Here is a 15,334-nt window from a genome sequence, read left to right as displayed (position 1 = left end):
CTTACCAGGTGTGTTACTTATGTCCCTTGGCTGAGGTTGCATGAAGTAGGGGCAGGAAGAAAAAGAAGTAATACTTGATGTTCTTCATCTGTTTAAGGACCCTGAATAGTGACACCAAGGACCCAGCAGTGTTATACTAAACTGTGGCTCCTGTTGTATTACTTATATTCTGATACTCTCCTGCATTTTCGAACAAGGGCCAAGGCTTAACTAGCAGGGAGGTTTTTTTTTCTGGATTCAGACACAGCTGGCCTTAAACTAAGTACAATGGGAAGAAATATAATATGAAAATCAAGTATTTGTTCTGATCTTTGGAGTCTTGTATCACTTAGCTCACCGGTCAGTAAAATCATCAGCTGGTTTTGCTGCTGCATGCAAAAAAATATGCAACTTGCATAGCAAGCCCCATATTAAAATGCATATTAAGAAAATAAGTACAAGTGTGCTGACACAAGAGCAAACAGTGGGTTGCAATAAAACACCACAGTTTATGATTTGGCATGCTGTCTCTCCTGATTGGGAACTCTGTTTTACTGCAAACACTTGTGAAAATGCCAGGGAGTGGCTGAACCAAACCTAGCTATAATCCATGATCAACATCCACTTAAAATAATTATGTAATAGCATTGGTGCTCTCAATCTTTTAATTTCTTTTTTTGCTGACTGCAGCCTGCAGAGTTATGAGCGCCTCTTGAAAGAGGCTAGGGTAGCCTTTTTCCACAGGGGCGCTGTGTGGCTGTGTTGCAGTTCCCAGCTCACCCAGATCCGAGTGTTGTTTCTTCCATCATCTTGTATGTCTGGAGAGCTGTTCATATGTTTGTTTTGCCCAGCACGGACTAAATTATGAGGTCAGATAACAACACAAAATCAGGATGCTCTCTGGGTGTGCATCCAGCATCTAGGATCTGCAAGCCCTCCCGAATTCCTTTATCCAGATGGTGTCATAGAAGAGGAATGACATGCCTTGAAAATGCTATTAACTCACCAAAACAAATTAGCAGGTGCTTAATGTTATCTATGTGTTGACTAAGGGACCTTCCAATGCACACTTAACCTGGATGTTTTTGCCTTTTGAAAAGCTGCTGGAAGTACCAGAAATATATACGTGTGCCATGGGTATGCTCAGGTGATGCAGACTGGCATGCAGATGAACAAGTCATGGGTGAGGAATCAGAAGATCTTGGGTGTTTGCAGATGTCAGAACAGAAGACCGTGTGTCAGGAAGCAGCCTGAGGGAATGGGGGCAATTGTGTCCACCCAAGAATAAAGGTTGATTTATGTATGTGTGGGAGAACAGTAGAAAGACCCAATACAGCAACATGATCAACATGAGTGTTATAAAACTGGTAATAAACAATCCCAAAAGCATTATTATGTAGGAGGAAAGGTTCTGGCCACAGGTAAAGGCCCATTAGATCCTAAACTGCTAATGAAAAATCATGAAAACACATGGAAGCTATTTTCATGTGGTGTTTTCCTTTTCACACATTTAACTGCTATTTTAAGTACCTTTTCCTGTATTTCTAGAAAGAAGAATGTACAACTATCATATTAATCTCCAGTAACATGGCTGAATATATGTCAGTTTCCACAGTGTTGAAGAATATGCTTGGACAGAAACATCAAACATCTGTGGATTTAGATTTAAGTACAACTTAAAGTTTTGCCTTCAATACAAGAGCATGTGCATGTTGTCTCAAATGCACAGGCATTCCTCAGACATGGCTTTTGTAGTTATTGATTTAGCAGCTTTACTGCTTTTTCCCTTTACTGATTTCCCAGTGAAGAAACAAATATAGCAATCTGTATGTTCCTTTAATACCTAAGTGTGCAATTTCCCCGATTATCTGGGACGATGGGTATAATTTTGCCCTTCTAGACATGGGATAAGTTCTGAATTAAAAGGAATATTTATTTTCTTGCAAATATTAGGCTTTTCTTTACCATAATTTTAGTGCAGGCTTTTGAATAATACAAGTTTTGATTGGTCAGTTTATCAAAACTATGTAAATGCTTGACAAGGAGTGGTGTAAGCTAGTGTTTCAGAGCACTTGGTTTTCTTCAATGGCATTAAAATCCAGTAAAATACAAGCCCTTGTCTGTAATTAATGGAAAAACACTTCTAATTGTCCTATGTCACTATTATTTTCTACAGTGCTCTTGTACAATCCCATTACTCAGGTTACTCATGAAGATCTGGATTTAGCTGCCCTGCCCTGATTTCAGTTTGCAGTTCTGACATGGGATGGCTCCTTTTACAGTTCCCTGTGAACAGTCAGGTGTGTGTGAGTCCTTGCTGAGTAGGTTTGTGTGGTACAAAGGATACATTTTGGTGTCTACCACATCAGAAATGTCAACGTTACAAATATTCTATGCCCCCGTACTACGGAGAAGAGTAGTTCTTTGTGAGGAGAACTTGATCTGTCTTAACATCTATTTCTTGGAATTGTTTTAGGTATTCTGTAATTCAGAAATAATTGAGCAAGTCAAAATACTTGAGGGTAACAAGAGACTTCTAGTAAACTAAAGTTTTGTTCTTAGAAGTAATGAGGATAATTAACTTCAAAGGAATATAGAATGAGGTTCTGGCTCCTTTGTACGCTGATTAGGTAAGAAAGGTGTGTCCTTGAGGTTAACTGTGAGTGGAAGTGAAGCTCTCTTGAGAGCACATGTGAAAAATGGATCAGAATTCTTTGCTGGAGTTACTTTTAGGTAGCAACTGCATGTGTTGGACAGCCAGAAGAGGTTTCCCTCTTTCTATTTAGAGTAAGTAACTCTCAATGATCTGTTGTTACAGAATACTGCAACACAGGGCAGTGTGAGCCAGCCAGTTTGACAGACTTGTTGGAGACAGAACATGGCCTTCACACACTGCAGCATTTATAGGGCCTAATCTTTCAACCTAGCAGTGCTATCATCTGAATAATTGTGGTTTTGCAGGCCTCAGTCAACATCTGGTGTATTTGTTTCATATTCACTTGTGTATTTACAGTTTCATTTGAATATACATTGGTGCTCTTGTCAATACAATAGCTTCAGAAAAACACAGCTCAGCTAATTTTCCTGATGGATCTGGAAGTTAAGCAGGTGCCAAAGAAAAGGGAAAGAATTCTTGAATGAATGATACGAAAACAATCCTGGCTTTTGCTTCTGGGATTGTTTTTGTGTTGTGGTGGTGGTGTTCTTTAGGAGGATCTATGAATAGGGAGGGAAGAACACCCAATACAGCTAAACTGGACTAAGACTCTTTGAGAAGTGTTGTAGTGAGGATGCAATGCAGAGTTAAGTCCTTATGGACATTTTCATTAAGGCAGTTGGCATTTTAGACTATACTGAACTGTCTTGTAGCAATTGTTCTTATGACTAGAATCTTCTAGTGTAACAGTGGAGGATATATGAGTAATTGAGTAGAAAAGAAAACAAGGTTTGGAAATGGTTTCTATTATTTGAGTAATATTTTGCCACTTTCAAGCCTCCATTAAATAGCTTGTATTCCTTGAAAGTAAAAACCTGTGAGAATCTGTTAGTTATCTACTTTAAAAAATAAAATCAAGCTCTTTATACTAACATGTTTTGACATCCAGTAAACAACATTTCATTAACATCTCTTAAGCAGGGGCTGTGTTTTGTAGAGTAATCAGAAGCCAAGGTTATCATTTGTGTCACAGTGATGCCCACAAATCTCCCCTGCACCTTGGTGTGCAGGCTCTTGTACATGAGAGAAGTGGTCCCTGCCTTCAGGTACCTCCCAGCTAATTACCAGTGATGCACTGGAGGTGGGAAGGCGAGATGGAGGATAAGGGGAATTGACAGTGTCATCAAGCTGGGTTACCCTGGAGCCAAGCCTGCAATTATCAGCAGTATTGGCAAACACAGGCCCAGCAAGGTCTGTCCCACCACCCACCAAGCAGGGCCTTATGCCAAGTCTGCCAGTTGACCAAGGAAGAGTTCACTGCTCCTCCAAGATTCCTGTTTCTCAAGTTGATGGCAGGGAAGAGATCCCATATCATTACTCCCAGGGAGATAGTGCTGTGCTGCTGAACAGAAGCTCTGATGGCAGCTCGGAATTGGCACTCAAAGGTCTGCAGTGGGACTCCTGTCATGCAGCTGTGAGTGAGGCAGGTCTGTCAGTGGGGAAGGAGGAGTACTTTGAGATGAGAACTTCGAACTCCAGAGAATTAGAGTGGAAAGTGCTACTTTAAATCAGTACTGTTTAGGAATGTCCATATACATAAAGCCTTGCTTTCCCACATTTAATTTTTTCTCCCCATCTTGTCAGATAGATGACTTTAAAATCAGCAGACCTAAGTTAATGGAGCTGCATTTATAATGATTATTCCGTTCTACTTGTTTCTACTTAATTAGTTATGGGGAAGAGGTCTGCAACAAAGCCACAGAAGTTGAAAGGAAAGCTGCTGCAATGTTCCCATGGTGCTGTTCTAGTTCTTGTGCTTTAGTGGCAGAAAAGGGATTTGTCATCTGCTGATAACCAGTAACTGCAGTTATCTGATGGTATCTTTGAGGCATTTTCCATATTCTGCTTTACAGTCCTCACTGGGAGAACAAATTTCCCTACTGCACACATCACCCCTGTCTTTGCTGCATGTACTCTTGAGTAGCCCTGCTGTAATTGATTCAGAAGAAATTCCACTTTAATGTGTTTTTTCTCCCTCAGAAGATGTAACGTAGCATCACAATCTGTACTCAGCGGTTTCCACAGGCACCTTGGCTCTCAGATATAGTTGTGCTTTCAGGCTGATACAAGCAGAGGCTGCCTTGTGCTGTCATTGCCAGAAATGAAGTTGCATGGCAGGACCAGAAAGCACCTTTCACTGTTGAAGCTTAATTAATTCTTGTGTATTAGTGATAACTGCTAGCCTGGGACATGCCTGTGACAGTCACTGCCACCATATTCCTACAGCTGGGCACTGAATTAAATGCAAGTGTGAGCAGCTGTTTGGGTGAATGCAGAGAGAGGTGGTGTGTTAGGTAGAGAATCCAAGCTGCAGGTGCCTGATGCCACTCAGCAGCACAAAACCTACAGAACCTGAAGTTAAGGCAAGTACAGCTCGTGGAGGACCTCTAGAGAGCAAAAGTAGTCCATTGTCATTCCTTCCTGTCCTGGGTTTGTGCAGCGCACACAGCACTGGCCCAGGATACACAATAGTATCTCTGTAGGAAATCTGTAGGTGCTCAAAGGTTTTGTGTTTACAGTAGAGTTGAGTCTTCTTGTATAAACCTGATTTTTACAGTTCATGCATTCACACAGACTTTCAATTTATTTTGTAATTTTTTAAGTGTCTGAACACATAGATAATAAATAATTTTCCTTTATATAGTGATCATCCAAGAGTTTGGGTGCTAGATGACCTGCACTGGCATTTGAAATCCCTCTTCATATATGACTAAAATTTACAATGTCATCAGTCAACACCTGAGGATTTTGGTGAAATTGCACCTTATATTAGCCATTATCATCTAAATGCAGCTGTCTTTGTGGTTGCAGCCTTGGGGCTTAGAAAGGATTCACCTGTGCACAATGCCCAGGACTAGGAGCTGCTGCATTGCATAGAGGATCAGGAATGTTTATATTGATGATTTTTTTAAAAAAATTGTTTGTGCTAATACTTTGACTTAGAGATAAACAGATAGAGTAGTAAAATGCTTAAAATTATAAGGACTTTACAAAAGTCTTTGATATGGTAAGTTAACTTGAATTTCTCAAAGAGGTTAACATTGCTTGAATCACCTGTTACTGAGACATCTGAGAGCCATCACTTACTATCCTATAAAATTATGGCCTTCAAATCCAGAATAAATTCACCAAAAGCCCTTATTAGGAAAAATCTATTTTCTTTAACAACACCTGCTTGAAATGTCACATCAGCATGTGTGTGCTGAGAAGTGCCAAAAGTATATTAACTGTACCTTGGACATAGTGAAGTTATGAACAGGACCACAAAATTTCAGGTGTTTTTTTTGTCATGATTGTAAATTCAGAATTTGTCTGTTTACTTGACTTGAGTCAAATTAATCCAAATATTGAGAGTGCATGTGTTGAAAAAGGGCTGCTAGAAACAAATGGAGAAATGAAAAGCTGTTTTGTTTGCTTTTACCAAGATTATAAATTTATTGGGGAAAGTTGGCTTTCCCATAACAGGTAAATCCTTGGGAAAATGTCATAATAAAGAACTGTAGATTTTGACTCTTAGTAGGATATTTTGTGAGGCTCCCTCATATCTTTTGACACTTTTCAAACATAAATCACGTATTGGAAAGGGTGCAGCTATTTTCATGTGTATGGTAACATTTTGGCACTGTCTCTGGAGCCAGATGTAGTTCTTTCAAAGAGAAAAGAGCCAAATTAGTAAGTCTTGGAAAGAAAACCTCTGTTTCAAGAATTATTTCCTATTTGAATGGTTTATATCCAGCCTGTCCTATTATGTACTTCAATAGCTCTTCCACCTGAAGATGTCAGTGTTTTACAGTTATTGAGCCAAACCCTACTGAAACAGATGATTAAAGCCTGAAAATTATACTTGTCAGAGTAAGTACCTAATACTCTTGTAGGAATACATTGCAATGAAAGAAATCTACTATTTTTAAGTGAGTCTTCTTTGATTGCACTTCTTATATGCTTTTCATGATTATTTAATTTGCTGTAGAAGATTTGTGTTCAGCTCTAGAAAGCAGAATTGAGGATATTCTGCATTTGGTAAATATCTCCGATAATCTGAAATAATGTAAAAGCTAAAGAGGAGGAGGAGAAGCAAATATGGGAGGCTGCTATCACATATTTTGTGAAAGCAGTCCAGGTTCTAGCAGATAATCAGCTGCCCAGTACCTTGTCCCTTTGCTAGGGCGTTATGTTAACGTTGAGCAGCTGTATTGATGGAGAAATGGGAGAGCAAAGACAATCCAGGTGTCCCTCATTTAATATTTATTTCAAAGGAAATTTATTGCAATCTAGTAATTAAATATTTTTATTTGCAGTGCAGAGTACAAATAATGTAATTTCTGTTCTTGGGCAGCCAGTCCTGTAAAAAAAAAAAAAAGAAAAATCCTGTATAATTTGTGTGTGGACATCACAGCAGAAAGTTGTGTTCTTGGATTCTCTGTGCAGGCTGTTTGGTTTGCTGAAGAGACTTAGTGAAGACTTGGTGTCAATATGTGGAGCAGCTTGTTCTGACCAAGTACATAATCTAGTTTTCATATCATAAGGAAATCAAACAGTGAAGTGAGCACGAGCATTTCCACATTATTGGGATGAAAACTGAAAATTACAGGTGCGGTCACAGGTGTGAAAGTTGATATAAGATCTCGGAGAGACTTCCACCCTCCCCGTCAAAATTCGCAGTGCTATTTTATTCTCATGGAGATAAGAAAAAAGCAGAAATGGGTATTTGCCCTTTCTGCCCGGTTTTTCAGGTCATGGCCGTAGATCTGATCCGCGTGCACTTGCAGGGAGGGCCCACAAGGCGGCACTCAGGCAACACGGAGAGAGGCAAAGCAGCATTACCTTCGTCTGTTACCGTATTGGAGAATCGTAGCGCTTTTTAACTGGCAAAGGGATGCTAATTGAGAAACGTAGGTTTTAAATTTCTTTTGTTCACCAAAACACAACTTCTTCATGCAAAATTATTTTTTATTAGATAGATCAACTCATGTAATAAACTTTATAAAATACTCTTACCACTATTCCCTTTAGTAGCTGAGGGGAAAATGCTAAACTGTGGAAGACCCTCAGCATACTTTCATTAGAAGATTATTATTTTTGTACCTCTACCTGAACTGGCAGGCTGCTTTGTCCTCTAAACTCTGATGAAACTTTGTGAAAGTTTAACACAAAATTTCAAGTCTTGAATAATTTCAAATTTCCTAATTTCCAACCTAAACATATCAATGATCAGGTTATAACTATTTCTTATTGTGTCTGCATGGTTTTACACACTCTGCATGTAGTGAAGTAGTGAGAAAGGGGTCCTGTCTCTTCTCAGCTTCATTCTGGAAATCAATACCAACTGTAGCCTATTTCAAGTTCCCCTTCTTTTAGCTTCCCATTACAGGAAAAAGGCATGGCCAGCTCCTGGCTTGCTGCTGGATGAGTTGGCAGAACCATAGTCAATATATCACTGACCTCAGAACAGCCCTGTCAGGTACAAGAAATGAATTGAAGGTGGCAGCTGTGTAACAGGAATCAAAATTGCAGGACTGAAAGTGAGGGAAAATGTACATCTGCTCATCAAATGCAAGCTGCTTCCCAAATCTGTTGGAGGAAAAGATAGTATCCCATTCCTCAAGTGCTTCAAGTATGCAGCATTTTGGAGCCTTATGGTTTAGCTGGAATTTCCCAAGGTAACACCAGACATCCTGTGATTACTTCCCAAGATGTAGTTGCTTTAAATCTTGAATAGGCCACAGCCACAAGATCACCCCTGTCACCAGTAAGACGTATTTGATTTTTATCCCCGGTGTTTTACTACTAAATCTCATAAATGCATGGGAGGGTGAGACTGAGCAAACTTAGCTGCTGGTTTACTTAGCACATCTTTACTGCTCTGGTCTCTGAGACCAGGCTCTACTGGTACTTCAACATTTGTGCAATAACTCTGGATTTATGCATATAAATACTCAACAAGGGTGTCCAGAATGTGCGTGTGGAATTGATGGAATAAAAAGACAATATGCAAGTTTGCAAGTTTATCAATGTGCCTTGATATAAACTCTGATTCAAGTGCATGAAAGAAAATGGTTCTTCATTTTTTTCCCCTTCAGTTCAAAGGCTGTTGGAATAACCTTTTAATTCAACATCTTTTATTCCTCTTCAAGTTATATTGAGTAACTGAAATGAGAGAAAGTGAATACAATTCATTCTGAAAGTGAAGAAAATTTGGGAACAATGCCAATGAAGTTGAGTCATGTAAAGCTCATGAGTTGGCTAAATATTTTATTGCTTTATTCTCTTCTCTTTAGCCAGTGTTCGTATCCCTGATAATACACAAATCACACTCAGAAGTGGGTAATGTTTCCAGGTAATACTTCAGGAGAAGAAAATATGTTTGGACAGGAGGGGGAAAAAAGGGACCTGGACACTTCTTCCTTGTTTTAGGTAATAAGCTTGATTGCTTTGCCTGTTTGTGATAATTAGATCCACATGAGGTTGTACCTGGTATTGAACTGTTAGAGTTTGAAAGAGAAAAAAACCCAGTTCAAGATGAAAGGCCAAAAAATATAGAGTATTTGTAGTAACGGAATCCTTGATAGTGTTTTATTTGACCTCTTGAAATCCTCTGGAATCTCAGCAGTTTATCAGGGTGTATGGCTTCAGCCCTGTTGGGCTGAGCAATGTTGAGGTAGGAATTGTTTCTGAAACTTGAGAAAGATGGCTCACTTGTGACTCCACATCGAGGAGCAATGTTCACATATTCCTAAAAGAAAGAGCCTTTCTGGGTTATCAGTTTTTTCAGAAACCAGAGATAGCTTTACAGTCTAGGCCAAAATCAGTGGGGCTTCCCACATAAATGAACCTTTGTCTTTATCTCAGATGTGAAAAGCTCAGAATTGTTACCAGGAAGGACTGTGGTTGTTACTTAAGGCTGTAACTTACCCAGCACTCAAAAACATGACAGGTGTTTCCCACAGTAAGAGGTCTGTGGCCATGCAGATGAAATTGGATTACTGATATGTGTGCCAAAATCCTGCAGCAGCATAACTGTAGCTCTGAAAAACAATTATTAACATTAGTTCTTAATTATTGGGCTTCAGTTTTTAGGATGTAGAGAGATCTTCTGCCACAGGCAAACTTCATAAATATCATTGCATTATGACACTTGATTTATTCCAAGTGGCCTTAATTTACCAGCCCCTTTGATGCTAGCACACAGGATCTACTTCTGAAAATCATTATCTTACACAATGAATTTGTTTTCTCTCTGCTCCCCAGCTGGGCTGGATGCAGCTCCAACCCCTTTGTTTTTCTGGGCTGGGAGCTGGTTTCTAAATGCCAGTGGCACATCTTAGAGCCTTTAATCTTCTCCTGCTACCTCAGTGCCTACCAAAAAGTCCATCAGTCTGCAGACAGCATCACTTGTGTAGTCAGATGTCTGGCACAAGTCAGAGTGCACCAGGAAAGCTCATCAAGAATTTCTGTCTTGTCAAAGCTAAGGGATAAGGTTCATCTCTGTTAGTCAGCAAAGCTTCTGGGAAAATCCATCTTCCCGGAGCATCCCCAGGCCTTAATTAGAGAAAGGATTCATTCTCAAACAAGTTAAGATGCTGTCAAGTTCAAGAAAAGTCAAATTCATCTCTTATTTTTGTTTCTCAACTCCTGCTTTCAGTCTCTATCACTGGTGCTTACGAGTTCTGTAATGCCTCATGTGAAACTTGACATTCTTAATTAAAACCTGCAAATACTGATTTTTACTTAGAGAAGACACCTGTGTAAAATAGATTGTGCTTAATCATCGGCTGGGGTGGAAAAGGCAAGTGGTTCACCTGGGAAGCTTTCTTTGCACCAAAGCCTCGGGACAGGAGACAGAATCAGCCAAACTTCTTGCTGGAGAAAAAAAGACGATGACTTGGTAAAACAAAAATGCAACCAATTATCAGCATGCTGTCCTGGGAAACCTGCTTTTGTGGCTTTCTCAGCACTCTGTATATAAAAAAATAATTAGGAAAGGGGGTTTTTATGGTAGAAGTTGTTCAAAATTGGCCTGGTATACTGTTTTTTAATTTTTGATGTTCAGAGTAACCTTCTTGGCAAAGCATTCCTCACGCAATAGAAATCTGTATAGAGTAGGTCATATGTAAAAGTATATAGGGGATGTACGAGTCATCCTCAAGACACGTTTGGTTTATGAACAGGAGTAAATTGAAAACACTGATTGGAACATCTGGATACAATGCTTTTAGATGACTCTTTGCAGGAAGGCACAAGCAAGAATTGCTTATATTGCAGTTTTAGGCCTGTTTGCAGGCAGGAAGGAATTTGCCAGGAGTTGAAGCCTCACGAACATTCCTGTCACCGTATGCAGTGCTGAGGTAAAAGAGCAGCCAGCAGAAATGGACGTCTCATTGTCAGTCTCAGCTCAGTTCATCTATTCACCAGCCCATTAAGTGCTCACAGAGTTTGCTGGCAAACCTCTTTTTTAGTAGGAATGTTCTTGGTCTACAGCAGAGCCACTTGAAATTGTTCCTGATGGTGTTACTGTGATGTGTGAAAGCAAGGAAGGCTTTTTAAGTGCTCAGCATGAGGAGAGCTGGCACAATAGTCCCAGGCTCAAACACAAAGTGTTTGCACAAAGGATGTGTGCAGGCAGGGCTCTGGCACAAGGACTCTACTGTCCTTGAAGCATATCTGACTCCTGGAGAAGTCAGCCTGTGGAATTCAAGCACTGTTGCTTGCCCAGTCATTTGCTATATCTGGCTGAAGTGGGAAAAGTTCTTCACAGTCATGATAATGTAACTTCTTTAATTAGAGGGGCAGATTGAAAAGAGCATGAAACGTGCACAGCATGAAATAATGGCCGAGACAAAGCTTATAGTTTTATATACTCTTTTATGAAGGAGTTTGAAGTATGGGAATTTGGAATGGTTCTTGTCTGTAATCGTTTCAGACTTGATGTGATGATGACCATGTGCTGCTCCAGTGTGAACATGATCCAAAGCAGTTCATATACACTAAACCCATGAAGATAGGCTGTCTTAAAAGAATTTATCATCTTTTATTATTGTATCTGCCTGCAAGATCTGCTCCAGCAGATGTATAGTGACAACTGAAAGGCACAGTGGTGGTGGCAGTGGAGCTTAGAGAAACTTTGATGACTGCATTGGCAGCAATTGGCATTTCCATTGGTGCCATGGTTTGTAGTCTTGATTAAAATGTGAAAGTCCTCTGCTTACAGCTCTATTGCCATTTAGGTACAGCAGAGTTTTGCATTTAAATGCAACTGAAGTATTTTAAGAAAGCCTCTTATCAAACAGTAATATTTTGTGCAAATAGGTAGGTATTGGGGCAGGAAATTAAGGAAAAATGAGATTTTGCAGTCGCATATTAAAAAGTTTACTTAAGTTCTCAGAGTATCTTCTATTTTATGTAACATTATAGAGTTTTGTCAGCTTTCTCTAGTATGGCTTAGGACTGAAATGAACCGTCTCAAGTAGTTCATCCAGATCCCCTACTGCCTTTCAACTCTTCTGTGTAGTCCTACCCTTAAGCTGTACACATTAGGCAGCTGTGGAAAAAATATTGTCTTGTCAATGTTAGATTTCCTCCCCCCCCCCCCCGCCAAAAATGTGGCATCTTTATGAAGGTGATACTTTTAAGTGCCTGAGAAGATGTTTGTCTGTGAACGTGGTATGAGTGGCAATGGTAGTGACTTTCAGTGTGGGGAAAGTGAGGATTTTTGTATTTGTGCTCTCTGAGTACTCAAGGTTGACCATGTATAATACTGTTACTATGCCTTTAGCATCTGACTGTTCACTGTCTGCACTTGGTCCTGAGGGAAGTCTGGATTACATGGATCTCTGCTAGTCTTTTAAGCAGTCTAGTGAAGCCAGTTAATCATTTTCTGAACAGAAACCAAATCAGAAATTTCGAGCTGCAGAGTTAATTGGAACAACTAAAAAGTCAGGGTCTTGTAATTACTGCTTAGAACGCAGGCCTTTTCTGAGCTGAGGTGGCCTCTTTCCTCAGAGGCTTTTTACAAGTTCCTTTTTCCACAGCATCATATTCCTTGAGTATTTTGTTCACCCTGTCAAAACTGCACCCTAGACTCAGCTTTTAAAAATTGCCAGTTCTGCACAAATGCCTTTGAAAGGGCTCAAGTTTATTGTGTTCTTTGTGTCAGTGCTTCAGATCTTACTTAATCATGGATATTTATTGGGGGCTGGGAATTTTGTAGAGGGTAAGGAGGAACTACTTGTTTTTCTTGAGTTCAGAAGCAAAGCACAACAACAACAACCCTTCAAATGGCTTGGAATAGCGAGCTAGGTGGCATCTCAGTAGAGAAACAAAGGTTATAAGGAATTATTAACCTTTGATTTTTCCTTTCTATTTCATCGCATTTATTATGATCATATCATGATCTGTCAGTACTTAACTTCATTTTCTGCTGCCACAGCATTTTGATCCTGAAATGGATCTCTCTAGAAAGAAGTGTGGGTTTCCAATGAGATCCTGAGAGAAACACTGCAGGTTTAATGATGACAGAGATGCCTGGATTCCATCTTCCAAGAACATTTATGTCAGCCTTAACATTTCAAGCTTAGCAAATTTATTTGCTGTAGTGTTAATAAATCTGAGAAGATATGTCTCAAACATATCTCAAGGATGGAGGAAAAGGAGTGAGAAAGCCTAAGAGAAGATATTTCAGGCTGAAGTCTTCTGGCAGCTGATTCTAGGTGGGTGCATGCAAGATTTTCTGCTGTTTGCCAGCAGTGAAACAATTATCTTTATGAGCTTTTTACCTGGCAGCTACAGTAAAACACCTGGTCATCATTTCAGTGACTACCTTCTGGTAGACTTAAGCTCCTCTACCCAGTTCAATGTGCTCAGTGTATCCCTGTCACACGTACCATATTGGAATGTAGAATGTACATAGGGTGTTTAATTTGATGTGGTTTTGAAAGAATTAATTAAACCTTTCATTTGTTATTATGCAAACGGTAATTAATTTCAAATTAGCATGCCAGAAAATTGAAATGTGTGGGGAGAACTGGGTGGTTTGTTTCCATTTATCTCTACTTCCATCTAGATATGCCGAGTATCACTCCACTTCAGCATGTATGTAGAGAGCAGATAGAAATTGGGCAATCTTTTATTTCAAGTTGAATGGCCCTCTACAATAGCAGTGAATCAGCTCTATTTTCCACTGTAATGGCTTCTGAGGGTTAGACAAGAACAAACTTGAAAACCACAGGAATGGAAGGTTGTTAGGTGAAGCTCGGTGATGAGATGTGATCCATAAGGGCCAATATTGCCAGTATCCCTTGCCCAAATGTGCATCTTCTGTGCTTTGTAGAGTAGGATACTGAGTATATATGTTGGAAAGTTATTTTCAAAGTTCTTCGTTGTGTCTTTAGAAAATTTTGTTTGTTTTTATGTTCTTCAGCTGTTTATCTTTGCCTCGTTCTGGGAGCACTGCAAGTCTTCAATTTGCATTTCAGTGCTGCAGAGCAAGGAGGGCAGGAGGTTATATTTACCCCAAGAAAGAGGAAAAAAAAACAAACTCAAAAAAAGACAAGCGTACTTGCTGTCTTTTGAACCTTTTTTTATATATCAGGGGTCTGATTTAAAAAAAAAAATCCACTGAAGCTGACAGGACTGACTCTACTAATCTTACTGGGTGTTGAACTAGACTTTAGTCTCTGCTCTTGCATTAGCCAGTAGGAAAAAAAATCTGTGGTTTTTGAATGTGCTACCAGCAGATGTCTCACACATTTCTTTATAAAAGCAGATTAATGATTTAGCTCACTTTGATCATGCAGCTCTGAGAAACTGAAAGTTCATGAAATGGTTTTCATTATGTTATGGACAAATCTTCAGTAGCTTCAGCATCAACTAATTTTAGACCTTTCCTGAGACAAGGTTTACACAGTAATCAAACCAGAACAAAATTTCAGGGGTTCTTTTGGTGTTTTCATGCTCAATATGAAATTTAATGTACCTAAAAATGTCTAACTCCTCACATTAAAATTAATTTATATTTCAGGCTTTCTCATTTTTTATTTATGCTTCTGTCCTTCACACTGCTCATGCAAAGGGACTCTAAAATTGCCTGGAAATCTCGATTTATTACAAATGTAAAGAGTTTGGCAGAGTACCACTGATGCAAATGAGGTTGGCTGTGTTCTTCCATAATAACTGCTTGCATTAATTATTCCTTCTGGTAGCAAAGGAACACTCTGAATTACACTGTATTTTACACAGCTTGGCATTATACAGAGATTGCTACTAAAAGCCTCAGACAGCCAGTTGTGCTGTGCCACATCCCATTTCAGAGCCATTTTCAGAGGTTCAGTGCTTTGCTGTGTGTCTGAGGTCTGTGCAGGCTGAGAGCTGCTGAGTTCTCTTAGCCATGGAGCCAGAGAAGGCTTAATAATAACAACTGTGCACCCTGGAAAGTTCTTAGCAGCCTGATTAGTCTGATTGCAGAGCTGGAACGCAGCGGGAACAGTAGCTCAGGAAAGTAGAAGTGTTGTGTCTGTTCACTTGAGATACGAGAGTGATTTTATAAAATTGAGAGTTTCTTCCACTTTCTATCCAAACAAGAGATATCTGTCTCCAGAAAGAGAAAAGGTGCCCAGGAGGTTTTCTGCTCTTGTAGTTGCAGGA

Source organism: Aphelocoma coerulescens, chromosome 4 (genome assembly GCF_041296385.1).
Source record: "Aphelocoma coerulescens isolate FSJ_1873_10779 chromosome 4, UR_Acoe_1.0, whole genome shotgun sequence".
In the NCBI taxonomy this organism is placed as follows: domain Eukaryota; kingdom Metazoa; phylum Chordata; class Aves; order Passeriformes; family Corvidae; genus Aphelocoma; species Aphelocoma coerulescens.
This window is presented reverse-complemented; position numbering follows the sequence as displayed.